The following is a 15,222-nucleotide window of genomic DNA, read 5'->3' on the forward strand; positions in this document are numbered from 1 at the left end:
TGTCTGCATGGCACGTTGATTTGTATGTATCTACTCCAGCTTTAATTTCTTTGGTGACATCGGAGATGTGTGAGAGATGCCCGATAGGGGTGTTTAGTAAGAGGTTTCGAGTGAACCTGATTGTGTTGCTCAAGGTGGATATCGATATAATTTTAGGGATGGATTGGTTATCTGCCCATCACATCCTTATAGACTGTGCTCGAAGAGAGTTGGTATTTCCTCAATTGTAGGATGAGGTGTTGTTGTCAGCAGGTCAGGCTGAGTAGTTGATGAGAGATGGAGCTGAGTGTTTCATGTTGTTTGTCGCCTTGAATGTTGAGACGGAGAGGGCCATCACTGGGATTGAGATTGTCAGTAAGTTTCCTGAGGTGTTCCCAGATGATGTGTTAGGATTATCACTTGTGCGTGATGTTGTGTTTAGCATTGATCTGGTACTAGGTGTAAAACCGGTATTAGTGGTTCCTTATAGGATGGCTCTAGTTGAGTTGGTAGAGCTGAAGAGACAGATTGATGATTTGTTGGAGAAACAGGTGGTCAGGCCTAGTGTTTCTTCTTGGGGTGCCCGATATTGTTAGTAAAAAAGAAGGATGGTGGGGCCGTTTGTGTGTTGATTATTGGCAACTGAATAAGTTGACGATAAAGAATAAGTATCCACTTCCAAGGATTGATGGTTTGATGGATCAACTGAGGGGAGCTTCGATGTTTTTGATGATTGATTTGAGATCCAGATACCATCAGATCAGGATAAAGGAGAGTGACATACCGAAGATTACTTTCAGGACTAGGTATGGTCGCTGTGAGTACGTAGTGATGCGTTTCGGTGTCACTAATGCTCCAACAGTGTTCATGGATTACATGAACAGGATTTTTTTTGGTCATTCTTGGACAGGTTGTGGACAGGTTTGTGGTGGTCTTCATTGATGATATATTGGTGTATTCTAGATCTTTGGAGGATCACCGTGAGCATCTGAGGTTGGTTTTAGAGGTGCTGAGGGAGAGGTAGTTGTATGCCAAGTTGTCCAAGTATGAGTTTTAGTTGTCTGAGGTGAAGTTTTTGGGCATGTGATATCGACAGAGGGGATTGCAGTGGATCCAGCCAAGGTAGAGGCTGTGATTCAGTGGGAGCGTTCGAGGACTGTTACGAAGATTCTGAGTTTTGTTGGGTTAACGGGTTACTATCAAAGATTCATAGAGGGTTTCTCTCGAATAGTAATGCCTTTAACTTAACTGATTCGGAAGGATCAACTTTTTGTTTGGGTGAACGCTTGTGAACAGAGTTTTCAGGAATTAAAGAGGTGATTGACTACTTCTCCAATTTTGGTGTTACCTGACATTGGTGAGTATTTTGATGTTCTGTTATGCTTCTCACCAGGGGTTGGACTGTGTGTTGATGCAGGAAGGGAGAGTAGTGTCGCCACCCGCCGAAACGGACCTTGGCATTCGCGACGATGGTTGGACTTTTTTTAAGTTTTGAAAAATGATGGATTGTTAGAACGACTTATTCTCAAACTGAGACCTCATCGAACTAACAATTTTATTAAATGATTTCACCAATCCATGTTAATCCCAAGCGGGACCCTCCATGGATTAGTGGTTTTCGCAAAAAGAAGGGTTCTTGGAGTCGCCACCAATGTTTTACTCAAAACATTGGAAAAAGGGATAAGGCAATTGATTTTCGCAAATCAACCTTGGCCATTACAACCAGAGTTGGGTAAGGGAGTCGGTTACGTGCGGGGAAGGTGTTAGCACCCCACAACGCCCCTTTCGGGTTCCCTATGACGGATTATTTCATAAATAACAGTGTAAAATTACTAAATTACCCCTATTTATTAGAAACGATTATAAGCGGAATATTTACATGATGAAAATTCTAAATATGCAATGCAACAATCAGAAAGCGGTAAAAGAAGGGATTTGGAAAAGAAACCTTTGAAGCGTGCTTTTATATATTTAAACAGACGTTAGGAGGCTTTTTGGCGCTCCTTCCCACTACACGCTTGCTCGTTCCTTCCCTAAAAATTAATTTTTACTATGGAAATCAAAAAGATTTCCCTTCGACTAGTTCGAATCCTCAAGCTAAATACTCAGAACTCAAGAACTTTGTCGGATCGGCTCTCGGAGAGACTTCTAGGGCAGAACACTGCTCAAAAACCCCAGAATACTCAGCAAGAAGGTCCAAAAGTATGGAAAAAGTGTCCAAATGTGTGGAAATGTGTGGAATGACGTCCAAATGACGTCCTATATATAGGAGTGAGGCGCAGTACGACCTCTGACATCAATACGGCCCGTACTGAAGATTTGAACTACAGTACAGCCGTATTGAATTCAGTACGGCCGTACTGAAGTTTCAAAAACTTCAGTACGGCCGTATTGGTTTCAGTACGGCCGTACTGAAGTTCAAAAACTTCAGTATGGCCGTATTGGTTTCAGTACGGCCGTATTGTAGTTTAAATTGTTCAGTACGGCCGTACTGAACTTCTAGGAGGCCGTATTGAGCTTCAATCCTCCCACATCTTTATTTTAAGCTACTCTAAGACTTCTAAACCTACGAATAATCATCCTAGAGTCTTCCAGGGTCTTCTAGGAGTCCTTCCGGCTGACTTTCCTTCGGTCTTTGAGAGTCTTCGAGTCTTATTTCCGACCCGGACAATTTTAGGGGTCTACAGCTGCCCCCCCTTTACTTAGTCAAACGGCTTTTTGGTGTACCGGTTGACAAGTAAAGGAGTTGACCCAATTGTCCGGGGAATAAGCCATCCTTCCGACTTGTAGTGTCTTCCGGTGGAAAATTGTTGAGTAGCCTCTCCAGGTTGAGTATTAGTCGTCGCCTCTCCACGCTCGTGCATACCTCGGTGTTTCTGACAACCTCGGTAGCTGAGTACCACCTCTCCAGGCTCTGCCTCCGTGTTTCTGACGACGTTAGCAGTTGCACACCTCCGTGTTTCTGACGACGTTGGTGGCTGAGTACCGCCTCTCCAGGCTCTGCCTCTGTGTTTCTGACGACATTGGCAGTTGCATACCTCCGTTGTTTCTGACGACGGGGTAGCTGAGTATTAGTCGTCGCCTCTCCAGGCTCGTCGCGTACCTCGGTGTTTCTGACAACCTTGGTAGCGTGAGTTTGCCCTCTCCAGGGTCTGCGGTTACCGTGTTTCTGACGACGTTGGCCGCTGCATACCTCCGTGTTTCTGACGACGGGGTAGCTGAGTACCGCCTCTCCAGGCTCTGCCTCTGTGTTTCTGACGACATTGGCAGTTGCATACCTCCGTTGTTTCTGACGATGGGGTAGCTGAGTATTAGTCGTCGCCTCTCCAGGCTCGTTGCATACCTCAGTGTTTCTGATCACAGTTTGCCCTCTCCAGGGTCTGCGGTTTGCCCTCCCCAGGGTTGCATACCTCCGTGCTTCTGGTCACTTTGGTAGCGTGAGTTTGCCCTCTCCAGGGTCTGTCTCGGTGTTTCTGACAACCTTGACAGCTGAGTTTGCCCTCTCCAGGGTCTGCGGTTTGCCCTCCCCAGGGTTGCTTACCTCCGTGCTTCTAGTCACTTTGGTAGCGTGAGTTTGCCCTCTCCAGGGTCTGCGGTTTGCCCTCCCCAGGGTTGCGTACCTCCGTGCTTCTGGTCACTTTGGTAGAGTGAGTTTGCCCTCTCCAGGGTCTGCGGTTTGCCCTCCCTAGGGATGCATACCTCCGTGCTTCTGGTCACTTTGGTAGCGTGAGTTTGCCCTCTCCAGGGTCTGCGGTTTGCCCTCCCCAGGGTTGCGTACCTCCGTGCTTCTGGTCACTTTTGTAGCGTGAGTTTGCCCTCTCCAGGGTCTGCGGTTTGCCCTCCCCAGGGTTGCGTACCTCCGTGCTTCTGGTCACTTTGGTAGCGTGAGTTTGCCCTCTCCAGGGTCTATGGTTTGCCCTCCCCAGGGTCTGCCTCTGTGTTTCTGACGACGTTGGCAGTGGGAGTTTGCCCTCTCCAGGGTCTGTGGTTTGCCCCCCCCAGGGTTTGCCTCCGTGTTTCTGACGACGTTGGCAGTGTGAGTTTGCCCTCTCCAGGGATTTGTGATGATTTTGTCTCCATAGTCCACGATGCTGCTTCGACAATTGTTTTTGATTTTTGTGCCACTGAGGGCTGGATAACGCAGGGATCCGTCTATGGGATGTGCAGTTACTCATAGGTTCTTGTGTCCCAACTTTCCATTGCGTAGTTGGTGCCCACTGGGGAATTTCTGATTCCTTAGGGACGCAGACACAAAAATGCTCTTTCCGAAGTGAGCGGTGCCTTATGATTGGCTGACGTCCTTTCGACGTTGGTGGAGTATCCCGGTTATCCTTATTCGGGTGACTCTTTTTGATTTTCTTGGTTTTGTTACCTCTGCGTAGGCTGTTATCCGCTGGGGGATTCTGTCGTTAATTTTGATTAGCCTCTTCTGTTAGGCGGATCATCTTGACGTTCAATGATTGGCTGAATGCCGAATTCCGCTTGGGGAATGATTATTGATCTTTTTGGATTTTCTCTTTTTGAAGGAGTGCCTCTGAGTAGGCGAATTATCTTGATGTTTGGTGTTCGGCTGAGTGCCGGATTCCGCTTGGGGAATGGTTGTTGATGTTTTTTATTTTTTCTCTTTTTGAAGGAGTGCCTCTGAGTAGGCGAATGATCTTGATGTTCAGTGTTCGGCTGAGTGCCGGATTCTGCTTGGGGAATGGTTATTGATCTTTTTGATTTTTCTCTTTTTGAAGGGGTGCCTCTGAGTAGGCGAATGGGGATTGAGGATCTTATGTATCCCAGAGTATTATTTAGAAAGCCTCTTCAGGCTTAGCTTCACTCGTCGCTCAAGTTGGAAAGCTATCTTCCACTGAGGAAGTCAAAGTCCTTTGACTCGGATATTCTGTTCGGATGATCATGCTTCCATTGGGGAATCTTACTGATCTTACTTTGATAGCTCTTACTGGGGATTTGGTCCAAGAGTGTGAGCTGAGAAGTCTCTGGGGAGTATTATTTCAGCAAGCCTCTCCAGGCTCAATTATTCTGTACGATTTATTGATTTTCTGTTCAGCCCAAGAGTGCAAGCTGAGATGTCTCTTGGGGAGTATTATTTCGGCAAGCCTCTCCAGGCTCAGTTATTCTGTATGATTGGGGAGTATTATTTCGGCAAGCCTCTCCAGGCTCAGTTATTCTGTATGACGAGGGAGTATTATTTCGGCAAGCCTCTCCAGGCTTAGTTATTCTGTATGATGAGGGAGTATTATTTCGGCAAGCCTCTCCAGGCTCAGTTATTCTGTACGATGGGGGAGTATTATTTCGGCAAGCCTCTCCAGGCTCAGTTATTCTGTATGATGAGGTAGTATTATTTCGGCAAGCCTCTCCAGGCTCAGTTATTCTGTATGATGCGGTTGATTTTCTGAATTTTTGCCTTTTTTGTCGTTTTTTGGCTTTTTCTGTTGGCTGCTGTCATACACAAGCAATTTTTTTGCTATTTTTCTATTTTATGCGATTGCCTCATGATAAGGTCTTTAAATGTGTAACTAAAGGCCAATACGGCTGTATCCATTTCAGTACGCCTGTATTGAGTTAAAAATTTGTTCATAACCCTAATTTTAGTACGGGCGTACTGAACATGGTACGGGCGCATTGTTTTTTCTGAAGTTTATATTTTTTTTGTTTTTTGTTTTTTTGTTTGTTTTTTCAATAAACAGAGAATAAGTGATCTTCCAGTACACCTATCATCTGTATGCATGTATGCGGTATGATGCACCTAATTCTATTTGATTTATTTTTCAAAAGAATTAACCGATGCGTTTCTTTGCTTGGATTTTTGCCATTCCTCTAGACGGGCTGTGCGCTGCCGATTTCTGTAACCGAGGAATGATGCGCGTTATATTGAGATGGGAGTCATCAACCCAGTGATCCTTTCCTTCCTTTAGAAAACGTGTCAACCCTCCTATTGACCACTATATCTCCATGTTTCCACTAGATTACTCTAAAATCTTTTGGGACAAGAGAAAAGAAAGGAAAGATATTCTTTTTTCAAAAGTTTGTGTTTTAGAGGGGATTATTTATTGAAAATTGTTTTTGTAAGAATGGCTGGCCAAGGTAGGCTCATGTGTTTAGGCTTGTTTGATTAAACACTTATGAAGTTAAGAAAGTCCTGTTATTGACGTTGTGATTTGACAACTTAGATAACTTCCCTTGAACCTTTCTTTTTGAATTCGGCTCATGGTACCATCATGGATTTATTTTCGCTTTTTGATTGTCCTTATTTTTGCCTAAAACACCCTTTCGTGGCGTCTTAGCAGACCTTTGTTTTTGTTTATTTTTGTAACCCTAACTTTTGCCTAGGTCACCCTTTTGTGGGATTCCTAGCGGGTTCTTTGCTCTTATTTTTGCGCAGCCCCCTTTTTGGGTTTCCTGCCGAGCTTTTTGTTTTTAGGATTTCTTTTTTATCCATGATGGCACCTGTCGAGGCCAAGGAAAGGTGCTCCAAGTTGTCACACACTTCCACATAAAAAATGATGCGGGTTTATTGTTATTAAGACGATTTTAACCTCATTTATGCTTATTCAAACAGGGTTAAAAAATAATGTGGCTTAGAGATTTATTGTAAGCAAGAAAAGAAGCAATAAGAAATAATAAAGAATGATTTTATTATAATCATAATGGAAACATGTGCCCTATCGAGGCTCGGGGGTCGGGCTGTCCCCGAGGAGTAATCTCTAATAGTCATCAGGTCTATACATCCCTATCGGAAGGAGAAGAGCACTTGATGACGACGACCGGCCTTAACGCTTGTGAACCGGCCTTCCTAAAGATCTGGCTTAAAGAACGTCGAGAAGGATCTTGGTTCCTCTTCGTCCTTTGATCTTTATTAGGGTTGTATCCTAACCCTTGTTTCCCCGGATTATTCTTGATAACGGGTAGCTCGGGAATTCCTTGGGAAACCTTGCCAAGTCCTTGTCCTGGCAAGTATCCGTTCTTGGTGAGCATGGAGGCTACCTTTTTCATTTCTCGGGGAAACGTTTCAACATTGGCAATCTCCAATGCTTGGAAGGCGGTTTCTAAAGCTTCCTCTGCTGCATCCACGTAAGGTATGGTGGATGGCTTGCTGATGAGTATGTCATCTTCAGCTTGTACAGTCACCAGCTTGTCACCCACTATGAATTTGACTTTCTGGTGGAGCGTAGAAGGAACAGCTTTCGCATCATGAATCCAAGGTCGGCCGAGGAGACAGCTGTATGCGGGAGTAATGTCCATCACTTGAAATTCGACGTTGAAGATGGTGGGTCCAATTTGGATTGGGAGATTGACTTCTCCCACCACTTCTCTTTTAGAACCGTCGAAAGCTCGAACGATCATGTTGCTCGGGCGCATTTGGATTCCCTTGATTGCCACTTGCTCGAGCGTTCTTTTTGGCATCACATTCAAGGAAGATCCATTATCTACCAAGACTTTAGCGATCTGATACTCCTTGCACTTTACAGAGATGTGCAAGGGCTTGTTGTGATTTGGTCCCCCAGCGGGGATTTCTTCATCGGTGAAAGTGAGGTGATCATTAGCCGTGATGTGACTAACAATCCCCTCAAATTTGTCTTGGGAGATAGTGTGCGACACATATGCCTCGTTCAAGACTTTCAACAGAGCTTGTCGATGCGGTTCGGAGCTTAGGATCAACGACAATAGGGTAATCTTTGCTGGCATCCTATGAAGTTGATCCACGATGGAGTACTCGCTCTGTTGGATATATTTTAACAGCTCGTCTGTCTCCTCCTCGGATTCTTTATTTTCCTCGGTTTTCTCCTTTTCTTTTTCTTTTCCTTTATTCTTGGGAGCTTTATCATGAAGATCTTCGGGAGTGTAGATCCTGCCACTCCTAGTCATGCCCCCAAGTCCAGCGATGTTGGAGATATCGCTGTCGGCAGAAAAATGGATGTCGTATATCCATGGCACAGCCTTATTTGATTCGTAGGGAAAAGGCCTTGGAGTAGTGATCCTTAACGGTGTTGGACCTTCCCCTTTGTTTGTCTTGATTACCAACAACGGAGTTGACGTGTGTTCGCTTGACGCGGTTGTTGGCTTGCATTTAATAACAAATGGCGTGCGATCCATTCTGAACATACGCATCGGTTAATCCTTTCTTTTTATTACTATTATTAATGAATTACTAGGAGGGATGTATGAAATGCAAACCTAGATCCCTCCATGATCTTTGATAAGAATGCATGATATGAGATGATGACGTTGAATATGCATGCATTGTGTTTATTCAACTAAGCATTATCATGTTTTCGGGATGCTCCTAAGATGATGCATGATATTGCTTGGTTTGGATAAATAATTTTTTTTTTTTTTTGGGTATTTTGTTTTTGTATTTTTTGGGTGAAAAGGGAAACTACCTATATGAATGTGATGAAGGTAGATGTTAACACCATGTAATGGAAGATTCTTATTCCTATTTATTCTTATTTTAAAAGGAAATGTTGTATGTTTAAAGAATGCAATGTATGCTTAAACAATGTCACATAAACAATGCACAAACAATTCACTCATCCACGAACAGTCACGAGCGAATCACGAGGTAGGGGTATCCTGCAGAAAAGTGCATATTCAAGGAGGTTCTAACTGTTCTCACTGGTCTGAGGCCCCCAAGGTGCCCCCATTATAGGGACCCAATCCCTCTCGTCGTAAGTCGATGGAAAGTTCCAACGCATTGTCGGACTTGAGTTCATGGTTATCACCTTGAGTGATGCTTTCCGACAACGGTCTACGGGCACCTATAGACCCATTCGACAACCGGCCGTACTAACATCCACTCCCTATGGCTTTCCACTCATGCCCCCGGGTATAGAGGGAACTGTTGTGTGCAAAGGTTTGTGTGCAGTTTTTATTTCAAACAATTGCAAAAATTTAAACATTCAACAGTTATTAAAAGCCACATAGATAAAACATATTATCATACAAGCGAGGGGTAATGAAGTAATTTTAAACTATTATTTTAGAAATAATCCATCACTAAATGGGACTGACTCTCGAGGCTTCCCCAGTGGAGTCGCCATCTGTCGCCACCCACCGAAACGGACCTTGGCATTCGCGACGATGGTTGGACTCTTTTTAAGTTTTGAAAAATGATGGATTGTTAGAACGACTTATTCTCAAACTGAGACCTCATCGAACTAACAATTTTATTAAATGATTTCACCAATCCATGTTAATCCCAAGCGGGACCCTCCATGGATTAGTGGTTTTCGCAAAAAGAAGGGTTCTTGGAGTCGCTACCAATGTTTTACTCAAAACATTGGAAAAAGGGATAAGGCAATTGATTTTCGCAAATCAACCTTGGCCATTACAACCAGAGTTGGGTAAGGGAGTCGGTTATGTGCGGGGAAGGTGTTAGCACCCCACAACGCCCCTTTCGGGTTCCCTATGACGGATTATTTCATAAATAACAGTGTAAAATTACTAAATTACCCCTATTTATTAGAAACGATTATAAGCGGAATATTTACATGATGAAAATTCTAAATATGCAATGCAACAATCAGAAAGCGGTAAAAGAAGGGATTTGGAAAAGAAACCTTTGAAGCGTGCTTTTATATATTTAAATAGACGTTAGGAGGCTTTTTGGCGCTCCTTCCCACTACACGCTCGCTCGTTCCTTCCCTAAAAATTAATTTTTACTATGGAAATCAAAAAGATTTCCCTTCGACTAGTTCGAATCCTCAAGCTAAATACTCAGAACTCAAGAACTTTGTCGGATCGGCTCTCGGAGAGACTTCTAGGGCAGAACACTGCTCAAAAACCCCAGAATACTCAGCAAGAGGGTCCAAAAGTATGGAAAAAGTGTCCAAATGTGTGGAAATGTGTGGAATGACGTCCAAATGACGTCCTATATATAGGAGTGAGGCGCAGTACGGCCTCTGACATCAATACTGCCCGTACTGAAGATTTGAACTACAGTACGGCCGTATTGAATTCAGTACGGCCGTACTGAAGTTTCAAAAACTTCAGTACGGCCGTATTGGTTTCAGTACGGCCGTACTGAAGTTCAAAAACTTCAGTATGGCCGTATTGGTTTCAGTACGGCCGTATTGTAGTTTAAATTGTTCAGTACGGCCGTACTGAACTTCTAGGAGGCCGTATTGAGCTTCAATCCTCCCACATCTTTATTTTAAGCTACTCTAAGACTTCTAAACCTACGAATAATCATCCTAGGGTCTTCCAGGGTCTTCCAGGAGTCCTTTCGGCTGACTTTCCTTCGGTCTTTGAGAGTCTTCGAGTCTTATTTCTGACCCGGACAATTTTAGGGGTCTACAAGTAGTAGCATATGTTTCAAGGCAACTTAAGACTTATGAGAGGAATTATCCTACTCATGATTTGGAGCTTGCAGTTGTGGTGTTTGCCTTGAAGTCGTGGAGGCACTATCTGTATGGTGCGAGATTCAGTGTATTTAGTAATCAGAAGGAGTTGAATATGAGACAGAGAAGGTGGATGGAATTCCTAAAGAACTTTGATTTCCAGTTGATGTATCATCCTGGGAAGGCGAGTGTGGTAGCAGATGTATTGAGTAGGAAATCCATTCATGTGTCGGTTATGATGATTAGGGAGTTGCAACTGATTAAGCAGTACAGAGATTTGAGACTAGAGGTGGAGGTTGTGCAAGACCACATTAGTTGTGGTATGATCACCATAACTAATGAGTTCTTGAGACAGATGGGAACTAAGCAATTACAGGATCCAAATTTGTTGAGGATTTTGGGGTTGCTTGGTACCGAGAGGGCAGTTGGTTTTGAGCTTCATGCTGATGAAGATTCTCGAGTAGAAGTGTGATAGTGTCACTAAGGACTTTGTGGTTGGGTTGCCTAGGACAGCTAGGAACATTGACTCTATTTGGGTGATTGTTGTTAGGTTGACAAAGTGTGCGCACTTTCTTCCTGTCAAGAGGTGGTCCTTGGAGAGGCTTGCACAGTTGTATATTAGAGAGATAGTACGGTTGCATGGAGTGTTTTCTAGTATTATCTTTGACAGAGATCCAAGGTTTACGTCCAGGTTGGCAGACTCTGCATCAGGCTTTGAGGATGAGGTTGAGGTTAAGCTCCGCTTATCATCCACAAACAGATGATCAGTCGGAGAGGTCAATTCAGTCATTGGAGAATCTCTTGAGAATTTGTGTGTTGGATCATCTGGGTAGCTGGGAGGAGGTGTTACCATTGGTAAAGTTCACTTATAATAACAGTTATCATTTGAGTATTGGCATGGCTCCTTTTGAGGCTTTGTATGGTAAGAGGTGTATGACTCCATTATGTTGGAATCAGGAGGGTGAGTCAGTAGTGGTTGGTCCAGAGTTAGTTCTTTAGACTACTGAGATGGTGAGATAGATTCAGGAAAGGTTGAGGGCTACCCAGAGTTGATGAAAGTCCTATGCTGATAGGAGGAGGAGACCTCTAGAATTTGAAGAGGGAGAGCATGTGTTTCACGTTTCACAGTTGAGGAACTACATTAGAGACCAGAGTCATGTGGTAGAGTTGGATGAGGTGCAAGTTAGAGAAAAATTGACCTATGATAAGAGACCGGTAGCTGTGGTTGATCACAAGTTGAAAAAGCTTCGTGGCAAGTCCATCAGCTTGGTGAGAATTGTTTGGGATGCAACTACTGGTGAGGTTACCTAGGAGGTGGAGAGTCAGTTCAAGGAACAGTATCCATTCCACTTTTCAGGTAGACCTATTTTCGGGGACAAAAATTGATGGCAACCCTCCTTGCATGGATTGAGTTAAGAGCTTGAAAGAGGGATGACCGGACTCCTTGGATCATGGAACTCCAGGTTTCTAGCCTTGGAGATGGAGATGGGCGAATGGTGTTTATGGAGGCTAGGTGTTTGATGAAATGCTAAGGTGGTACTCTAGGGTTTTGGCTCACTTCATTGATGGATGAAGGCCACTCCTAAAGGTGAGAACACTCACGGTGAAGATGAGAAGGATAGGTGGCCGAAATGACCAAGGGGACTAAGGAAGAATATTAAGGCACAAAGGCTCTCTTAATATCATAAATTCCAAAGTATTTACAAGGTGTGGGGTGTTGGATATTTATAGGAGGGGAGGCATCTAGGGTTGCATTTGGAGTAGGCAAATGAATTCCAAATGAAATGCAAATGAACCCTAGATGCAACTTGGTGGCCAAGGATGGAATCTTTGGGTTTAGATTGGCTATATCTAGGTGCATGATAAGACCATGCAACCTTTGCCCTCCACTTGGGCCTAAGCCTTTCTAACACCAAAAATAGACCCAATGACACCAAAAACATGCGTCACCCTCTAATTAACACCCTAGCCCAAAATTAAAAACCTAATTATCTAGAGCACCCCATAATACAAGGGAAAAATGGGAAATACAAGGGAAAATAAATTCTAAGTCCTAAGCACCCCAAAATACAAGGGTAAAATTGGAAAATAAAATAAAAATAAATGCTATAAAAACTTAGGAGCTAAGGCCCAAAAGTAGGCTTACTCCTCCTATGATTTTTCAACACTAACCCATTCCTCTTGCCTCCTTCAATATATCACCTCTTAGACTTCTCGGGCTTAGTGTTATTTCATCAAAAATTCCTGTTTGTTGGGGAGTATTGTAAAGTATATAAAAAAATAAAATAAAATAAAATAAAATAAAAAAAATTCAATAGCAAGAACGGGCCGTTCCCAAATTGGAACGGGCCGTTCCAAACTACTAAAGGAGAACGGGCCGTTCCGAAGGGAGAACGGGTCGTTTTGGATGAGTCCCGGAACGGGCCGTTCTGCTTTCAGAACGGGTCATTCTGGGCGTGAATTTTGTGCGTGATTTGGGAGTTCGGAACGGGCCGTTCCGAACTTGGTACAGGCCGTTCTGGGGCAATCCGAAAGTCTATAAATAGGGGTTGGGGGCCTTCAGGAAAATGTGAGTTTTTAGAGAGAAGCTTTGGAGAGAAGGTCTCTGGGTTAGTGAGCTCCTTTCTTTCCCAAATTTCTCTGTTTGACTCCTTTTCTCCTCTAGATCACTAACTCCTTCTGACTTTTCTTGAAATTCAGATTAGAAAGCTTACTTTGGGAGGATTGAAGTTCCGGGTTGAGCTTTGGAAAGGAATTCTGTTTCGTCACAATTGTTGGCTTTTTGAGCCGATCTTCAGGTAAGGGAAGCTAGAATGTTTGTTATTTAAGTTGCATGTGAGATTAGAAATTCAATTGATGCATGAAAGTTGAGGATCCATGGCTGGATTGGAGAATTCACTCATTTTTCGAGGTTTTGGAAAGAAATGGGATTTTCGGGTGGAATTGATGCATCGGATGGGTGCATGTAGATTTGGAGTTTGTTTTTGAGTCGTATGGAGTCTATGCATTGTGTTTTGTGTTTGCATGTGGTTGAATTTGTTAGTTTGGATGAGAGTTTTGAACTCTCTGACTGGGATTTAGGCCGAGCGCAGGTTGAGCGCACCGGGCATGGAAGAGCTTAGGGCTCTCGGGTTGGATGTTGGGCCAGGCGTAATTTGGCTGTGTCAGGCGTGGAGACTCTTAGGAGTCTCTGTCTAAAGGAAACCGAGCGTGAGTTGAACGCACCGGGTATGGATGATTTTTAGGACTCTCAGGTTGGGATTAGGCTGGGCGAACTCAGGCTGCGCCGAGCGTGAATATGTTTATAAATAATTGATGCTTATGCATGTTTAAAGTTGAAGATTTGGATCATGTATGTATGATATATGGTGTATGGTGAGGTGTGATTCATATGTTTGAATATGATATGACATGTGTATATGTTCATATGGTATGTTTATTGATCATAATGGTGGTAAACCATGTATGATGTATGATGCATTATTGCATGTGATGTCTTATGACATGTGTATGATTATTGATCATTATGGTGGGCAGACCATATATGATGTATGATGCATAATTGCATGTGATGCCTTATGGCATGAGTCTAGCCTAGGACTTGAGGAGAGGAAAAATCTTTTCGAACTGGAAGAGCTCACATAGAGTCTCTTGAGAGTGGTGCTTGGATAGGCCAGTTATATATGAGAGTGGTGCTCAGGGAGGCCACTGGATTTGGGATAGTGGTGCTTAGATAGGCCACTGGGTTGGGTGAGTCTCCTCTAAGTCCTTAGCTAGTGTTGGAGCAGGGTATGAGGTCGAGGGTTATTCCCTTAACCAAGTACTCGGGAAGATACGTGGATCCTTGCGGATAGTCGGTGGGCGAACTCCACAATTGACTTGGTTAATGCATGCCAAGGTCGTGGTAAGCCCGTACCCAGCTGTGCTATACCTGACGGTGGATCTGGACTTCCAAGTGTGTAAGTGACATCATCCGAGTAAACCCGAGTGAGGATTATATATTCTGTTTAGTTGTGACCGAGCGGACATATTAGGCGTGAAAACGGTTGGGGTGATTTCGGTAGGATGTAATGTCACTTATACAGCTCTATGGTTACGGAGATCTCCTAGGTGTATGCGTGAAGATGCATTAGATGATTGATATGCATTGATATCTGTCATGAGATATATTTATTGCATGATTATTAATATGATGAAGTGTGATGTTTGACTTCATGATTTGTGAATTGTGTTTTATGCATGAGTAGTATTGGATAGAGTGTATGGTGTGACTCTATGAGTATGATTGATGGTTGGATGATTGTGTAGTATAGATTATTGTTCTATACTTGTATGACTAATTTGTGAATTCTAGCTTACCCTTCTGTTTTCATGTGGTGGAACTGCGATGATCATACTTGGTATGGGAGCAGGTCAGGGCTAGCTTGGTGTTGAGGTGACCACTGCGAGACGGGGAGTTCGATCCTCGTGTTAGCGTTACCATTTTAGGTAATGGTTTTGTCCGTGCTTGACCGGCACTAAGGACTAGGGAATATTATTTTTGGGATGACTATACATATATGACGTTTTATTTTGTATTTAAGAAATTTAGTTATTTTTTTTATTCTTATATATACTTGTATGTATGAGTTATCCAACTTAATATTTTTCTTAGTTCACTAGTAGTAGTGCGATTCCATCAAGTGTAGAGACCATGGCGAGTCGTTACACAAAAAAAAGTTACAAAAAGAATCACAAAGAAAGAGTACAAGAAAAAGAAGGAGTAGAAAATTGTGTTTGAATTGCTCTCGGTTTTTGACCTTGTGTATGCTTGCCTTTTTTTAATTTTCTGTCCAGCTGCACATTGATTGCTTTGAGTCTTATTTTGTTTTGTAATCTTAGGTTTTATTTTGTA

At 43.3% G+C, this 15,222-nt stretch overlaps 1 pseudogene; it reads left to right on the forward strand.

Moving 5' to 3' along the window:
* The first annotated feature begins 269 nt into the window (after nucleotides 1–269).
* LOC114915660 (uncharacterized protein At5g03900, chloroplastic-like) overlaps nucleotides 270–15,222 on the forward strand; it is a 90,619-nt pseudogene continuing 75,666 nt past the window's right edge.

The sequence above is a fragment of the Cajanus cajan genome, chromosome 4 (assembly GCF_000230855.2).
Source record: "Cajanus cajan strain Asha chromosome 4, NIPB_CcT2T_4, whole genome shotgun sequence".
Classification (NCBI taxonomy): Eukaryota; Viridiplantae; Streptophyta; class Magnoliopsida; order Fabales; family Fabaceae; genus Cajanus; species Cajanus cajan.